Source organism: Poecile atricapillus, chromosome 3, assembly GCF_030490865.1.
Source record: "Poecile atricapillus isolate bPoeAtr1 chromosome 3, bPoeAtr1.hap1, whole genome shotgun sequence".
Lineage (NCBI taxonomy): Eukaryota > Metazoa > Chordata > Aves > Passeriformes > Paridae > Poecile > Poecile atricapillus.
This window is the reverse complement of record NC_081251.1, coordinates 61,330,145-61,337,057: the sequence shown is the minus strand read 5'-3', so window position 1 is coordinate 61,337,057 and position 6,913 is coordinate 61,330,145. Positions and strand designations below refer to the sequence as shown.

The 6,913-nt window shown below is 39.4% G+C and overlaps 1 long non-coding RNA gene across 1 annotated transcript; it reads right to left on the bottom strand.

Annotated features, from left to right (window-relative positions):
* Positions 1 to 953: 953 nt before the first annotated feature.
* Positions 954 to 6,912, bottom strand: LOC131577954 (uncharacterized). Its single transcript, XR_009277335.1, has 3 exons — positions 6,771 to 6,912; positions 5,586 to 5,674; positions 954 to 3,811 (listed from the first exon to the last, which is right to left on the bottom strand). It is a non-coding gene; the product is annotated as an uncharacterized LOC131577954 (long non-coding RNA).
* Between the last annotated feature and the right edge of the window lies 1 nt (position 6,913).

The window sequence follows — 6,913 nt, the reverse complement described above, 5'->3', positions numbered from 1 at the left end:
CTTCTAGGTTAAGTTGATATTTCATATCCTCCAGGGGCTCATATACCCCGTAACAAAGCAAACCATCCATGTTTGCCCACTGGGACATTAGAGTTAATAAAATCTGCGTGATATACATCCATGCAAAATACGTGCACGTGTACAAACTCCATAGCCCCATGCACAGACAGATAGAGCAATGACCCCATCTGACCTTCCAACCTGTCAACTTTACATGGGGCTGAGAAAGTACCCTTGTGAACTACCTCCTGACCCAAGGGTTTATTATGAGATTAGAACCATAGTTTAAACCAGGTATCAATCCTGACATAAATAAGAATACACATACTTTCAGTTCAGTGAATGTGACAAAGTGTTCTTAAATGCAGTATTCCCATTTCTTTCTCTAGTCGTCTCAATTCTAGAGAACCAAAAGCACCATCCAATGAATACAGAAGGAGATGAGAAGTCAGCTGTTAACTTCAAGTTCTATTTTGGCTCGAAAATCAAAGGCCTCCTTAAAGCCTAATAGAATTATAGACTCAAATCTACCATTAATTGCATGCATGGCGCCAGTGTAATAAAAAAAGGAAATTCATTGTCCAAGAATGATTTATGAAGTCCAGTAATTCATGTCAAAGTTTCCACAATGTTGTGATTCTCAAAATCTCAGGTCCAACTAACAGTGCTCAGTTAGACATTGATCCTTTAATGAATGCGTGCACTTTACTGATTTTATTTTGGCAAAGTTACAAGTATGGAAGCAAGAGAGAAAGAGAGAGAAAGAAAAAGTGCAGTAAAATATTCAGTGATATTTCTAATCTGCTTTGTATGTGGTGTTTTAAAGATATTAATTCCATCTTTCCAACCTCTGGGACAAATGAGTATGGAACATGTAAATTTCTGAAAAAATGCACAATTTTTAATATTGAGTTCAGCATATTATATAAAAAATAGATATTGAGAAGCAGAGATCAGATTTAAAGATCATTTTAATAACAGGCTTTATTTCAGATCTATAATATATATATACTATAAAAATAATGCATTAAAAGTATTAGTTAGCCTATTTTTGACCATTTGTGTCTCTGTAGTGCTATTCCAAGTGACCTTACTTTTTTTTTTTTCCAACAGTGTACATTTAGTTTTAATGGTTCAGCTCATCTTCAGTCATCAATAGGGAGCCTTGTTACCATGGTGACAGACAGATGGATTAATGCAATGTTTAGGGAGATACAGTAGTGCCAAATTTTTATATATATGGTAAGCTGTAATGTATTGCATACACAAGAGGGCATGCATGCAGAAAATTTCAGAAACGGTCTTCAATATGCACAGAATGTCTTGACACAATATTCCCACTATCTTCTGCCAGAAAGTGGCCATCTAGCTCCCACTTTATGCTCTTGAAAAATACCCTGTTGGAGTCACAGACTCCAGTTGCTCTGGAAACTTAAACTGAATGTCTGATGAGATTGGAAAGGGCCGTGTTCAACACCTGAGGTGTCGGCTGCATGTACTAGGCCACGAAGCTGCCAGTCATCTGGGAATGGCTGTCTATAATCCACTCCTTGAAATGCAGCCTGACACCTTCAGCTGACACCTTTCCATGTGCCTGTTTACTTTATCCACTGCAGGTCTTATTCATGAGAAAGAAATACGAGATATACAAAAAACTTGGGGTTTTTACAAAGCACAAACAGATTGTGTGTGGAGTAATCCTTCTTAAAACTTTCACAGTTCCTTAACTTGTAAACCTTTAATGACCTGCACCTTCCTCACCCATCTCACTCCCTTCCCTAGAGCTGCTAATGAGATTTCCTGTTTTCAAAGTATTAGATTAGTGGTTCATGTCTCGCAGACACCCTCAGACGAAGATGAAATTAATACAGGAAGAAAATGTGTGACAATCATGCTATGAATTCCTGTCATTCAGACTGTGAATCCCCCGTGCTCATAGAACTAGGAAATTATGCTAGTTACATAGTTTCATTTTATTATATTTTACTTTATTTGCTGTCCAACCCTTGAATCATTCTGTCATTGCCAAACATCTTCAATGCAGAAACCTATCATAAGATGCTACTGAAAAGTCAAGTAATTTTAAAAGACAATTTGACCTGCCAAGTGAAATTCTGGCACAAACTTGGTGCTCTTAAAAATATTTTAGATGTAAAATCAGAATTGCTTTATCCAGAATACAATATTAATTTAGGTAACAAGACTCATTTCATAAGAAATGTTTTCTACCCATCTGCACAAAGTGATAATTATAATTCATCAGGAACCTAGCCTAATATCAGCTCTCCTTCCAGGACTTTTTAGATCATAATATTAAACTATAGCAATTAAACTTGTGAATGACTGCAAAAAGGGCCTTTGGATATGACTGCACTGAAGCCAATTAAGAAAAATATACATCTTGTATTCCTGACAATTAATTTTACAGTTGGCTTTCTCAGCAGGTGACGTACTACTAGCATACACAAGTCAAGTTTATAGTGGCCACCTCCCCACAATAAATGACATGCCAGTCCAGTTTCTTCCTCTGCAGCACATGCCACTGTAGAGGGTCCCCAAATTGGTGTCACTGGCCATATGAGCATGGCCAGTGACATGGGGTGGGCACAGCAGCCTTCCCACAGGGACATGCCATGCAGCAGCTTCTGAGGGACCCTCTGCTGCCCAGTGGTGTGTGCCAGCAGCACACCCCTCCCACCCTGCAGCCACCATGGTGTGGGGTCTTACATCAGAGCCAAGCTTGAAGTTACCCTTGCCCATGAACATATTAGTGGAAGAGTCAAACCAGACACCCAGGTCTTGGTGCAACCTCCTTCCCAAAGCAGGTTCAAGCCGTGTGCTCAGAGCAGCTCACTCATGGCTTTGTCCTCATGAAACCTTCCTTAAAGGAAACTGTACAATCTTTCCAGGGAGTCTGATCTGAGCCTGACTGTCCTTGTGGGAACCTGTTTAGTTACCAACAAAGTCATCTTCCAGAGCCACAGAAGGTAACACACAGGATGGACAACTCTATCTATTGGTCTGTCACTGAGAGAGGCCTCCTTCCTCTTGCCAACCATAATTCTGGAAGTTTCCAGTTCTGGCCACGTGGGCCAGGAGCAGATTTTCTCCGGAGAAATCCTGCTGTCACCCAGCAGAACCCGGTCAGATGGTCTGAATATACTTTTTTTTTTTTTTTTCCTGGACAATAGTAGAGGTTTTTCTAATATGGTACAGCAAAGTAACTATTAAAAGTTCCATAATGAAACTCATGCTAAGACCACTAAATACATGATATCCAGTGAAATTCAAATATAACTTGTAAACATATTTGCTAAGTCTCTAAAGACAGTGGAAACACCACAGGAAATGGGCAGGGATCTGTGATTTTCCTCTCTAGTAAATGTGGGTAAGGCCAGAGATATACGCGTATTTTACTTGCCCAAAGAGAGTATTATAAACACGGAGCAGGTAATAAAACATAAAATTTAGTAAAGGATAAGAACAGAAAACAAGCAGGTACAGGCATATGAAAGAAGACTCTCCTTAAGTGTTCTCATTTCTGCAACCCCACATGAATTCCATCCAAGGCATGTGACAGCCTTGGTATGTTATCAACAGCTCTGAAATTTGTAGTGCGCCTCTGACCAGCCATAATATCATCATCCACAAATGTTAATTTGGGATTTATAATTGAAACTCTGGCCAGATTGCCAACGGGACTTTTGCCATTTACTGAAACGTGGCCAGGCTGTGGCCATAATAAACAATGCTGCTGTGGAGTTTCTGCAGCATGCCTGCACACACAGTCTTGTCCAAAGTTATGCCTCACCTGCAAAACCAAGTGCAGAAGTGAAATTAAGGAAGAGTGTTGCCTATTTGTAGAAGCAAGCTGCAGTTTAGAAAAGCACCTCTGGGGCTGGGGTAGGTGGCTGGAAATCCGGAGATCCGGCCTCTCAGCTCCTACCTTTGCTGGAGAACCACAGCAAAGCCTTGCACAAAACAATCTCCTCATCACCTCCAAAACAAAAAATACCCCTCCATAAGTGGATGAAGCCAGCTCAACCAGTATTTTTTATGCGTCTTTTGATTCTCCAGTGCAAGGCTCTTCTTACAATTGTGAGTACATTTGACAAATGAGCACTGCCTTTTGTCAGTATTTCTGTAATTAAAGTCTACACCTCACTATTCAGTGACCAGATTTTTGCTGCAGTGGGACAAGAGATCAGAGGACAGGCTCTCAACATGGGAATTTCAGCCACCAGAACCTTAGGATACACAACAGCAACCAGCTAATTATAAAAACAGAGGTTTCTGCAGAAACCAAATCATAGCTACAGAACACTTTAATTTCTTGTCTAATCGACTAGAAAATTGTTTGGAAATATGTAACTGGTTTCTTCATGCCCCTGCCTGTACACAGTGCTGATGCTGCATGGTGCTATCAGGAATATCAAATCTGCCATAAGTAGAGGAAATGACCCCTGCAAGTCAGGCAGAGGATAAAGCTCAGCTCTCCTGAGACCCAAAGGGTAGCTCAACTGCTGCAATTTTCTCTTTCCAAAACCAGTGTTCAGCTCCTTCCCAAGTTCTTTTAGAGTTACTGAACACGTCCATTTAACCACTATTCAGATCAACCTCCTCTATGTTTTGAATTGGATTTTCAAACTCCAAACAGGATTCTGTGTCTTGGGTACCAACATTTTCTGCAGTATAACTCAAGACTTTTGGCTATATAAATCAGACAGATAACTTAGTGAAGATAATAAATTACTGCCTTTATTATGTCCCAGCCAGCTTACCAACTAGCTTCTTTGCCTCTGAATACCTAAATTGCAAGCTTGGTCCTCAAGTGGAACTCACTGTTAGTGGAGATGGCCAGGTGTCACTGTGCAGTCCTGCACCAGAGAGGAAGGAGAGCAGGAGACATACAGGCCAGGACTGAAATACCTCACAGCATTACATTAAGAAATTTGCACACTGGGGTTCTATTGATAGAGCTGCTTATTGGCAGCAATGGCCCATGTTTGCAAGGGTCATAAAAATATCATAAGGAATATATTTATGCTAACTTGTTTCTTTGGCTTTATTTTAAAATTCATTTTCTTCCTCGTGCTCTTGCTTACTCTCCACACTCCTCCCTCGCCAATACTGCAAAAAAAATATAAACTCCCATATGAGAGACATCATGTTACCAATTTTTTGTTAAAACCCAGGGGTTGATATAAAATTCCTAACCATTACATCAGAATCACCAGTAGAGATTTACGCATCCTTTGAAGTGGAAAACTTTGGTTCCCTCTCACTGTCTGCTTTTGGCTCACCAAGTCTTTTGTAATAAAAAGAAAGCATTATATTATATGCAATTATATACAACAAGAAGTGATTAATATTGTAACCTAAATGAACACAATTCTGCTGACTATCTCTTGGGATTTTTAAAGCAAGTAAAATTTACAACACTAAGGATTTTAAGTTATTCAGAGTAGATTTCATGGTCTATATGCTCTGCTTTAAGTCTCTGTGAATGATTAATAGAGACAGATCTGATTTGTCTCTCTTAAATATAGATTCTTGGCATTGCTCAAACCAGGATTAAATAACACCATTATACCTTTCTCTTATCTTTCTTCCTGGTTCTGGAAAGATTTGAAAGAAAGTGATGTCTTGATTGATGTGAACTCAAAAAACTGTCCTGAGAAGAAAATACAGAATTCTTATCATCAAAGACACAAAAAAATACAACAGACACAATAACCTAATTGTCTCTCACAGTTCAAGGATTCCTCTATCAGATGCAGTGATGATCTTGACACTAATTATAATCCAAATGATATGCATGCTCCTGTTTTAGTTTTATGCATTCTAATAAATTTAAATACTTTATATAAAAAGTAATTTCTTCTCTTCACATTGTCACTCTATTTTTTCTAAGATACCCTTATCTAAGCTTTTCCAAGAGGTTTTGTTATGATTTGTGGCAAAGTCTAATTCTATTCTAAAATACACACAGGATTTTGGGGTACTTTTTAATGGGAAAAAGAAGACTAAAGAAGGAGTCATTTGCCTGCTGTCCAGATTAGAAAATTATGAATTGGTGATGGGTTCCCTGTGTAAAGTATTGTTTAATTTACACAGCACATGGACTATTAGGAAACAGCTTTGGATTGGTTTTTAGAAGTATCATGAACAGGAAGTTTCCCAAAATACTAATTTTTTGCATAGCAACCCAGTCCCTATAATTAGACCCTTAGATACATGCTATAAATTATGTTAAAAGATACAAAGAAGAAAACTGGGTAAGAAACGCTTGGTTTGGATTTATTTACATTCATTGTTTGCTGTTGAAGTACTGGCTGTTATAACTAAAAATACACCTTAGCAGTCCATACCGAATTTTAAATTAGTACACTGTTTGATAAAATTGATAAAATTAGGTAGCACATCAATTTATATTCATCAGCAGCTGAGAATTAAGGTGGCACGGAGATGAAAAAAACCCAAATGTATGTCCTCATAGTGTGAAAAACTCTTTACATAACTTGAATGACAATTTGGAACAAAAAGATGTACTTTAAAGTGACACCGTTCGTCAAGACACAGTTTACTAAAATTCCTGGGAATTAAGAGTGTTTCCCAGTTTTATCTGGTAAAGTCCACTACGCGATCTGTCCCTCGTACATAAAAAAACCCCTAAAACCAAAACCTTTATGAGCCAGCTACAAAAGACTTGGTATAAAAAGGGCTGTGACCACTCATTCCCATTTTCCCTCGGCGCGATTTGGACTCACGGGACGCTGAACGTCCCCCAAGGAGAGGAGGCCCCTCCTAAGGGGGAGGCAGCTCCGCCTGCGCTGCCGCTGGATCCCGCCCGCTGCGCGGCTGCGGAGGGCGAGGAGGAGGAGGAGGAGGAAGGGCGGCTGCGTGTCCCAGC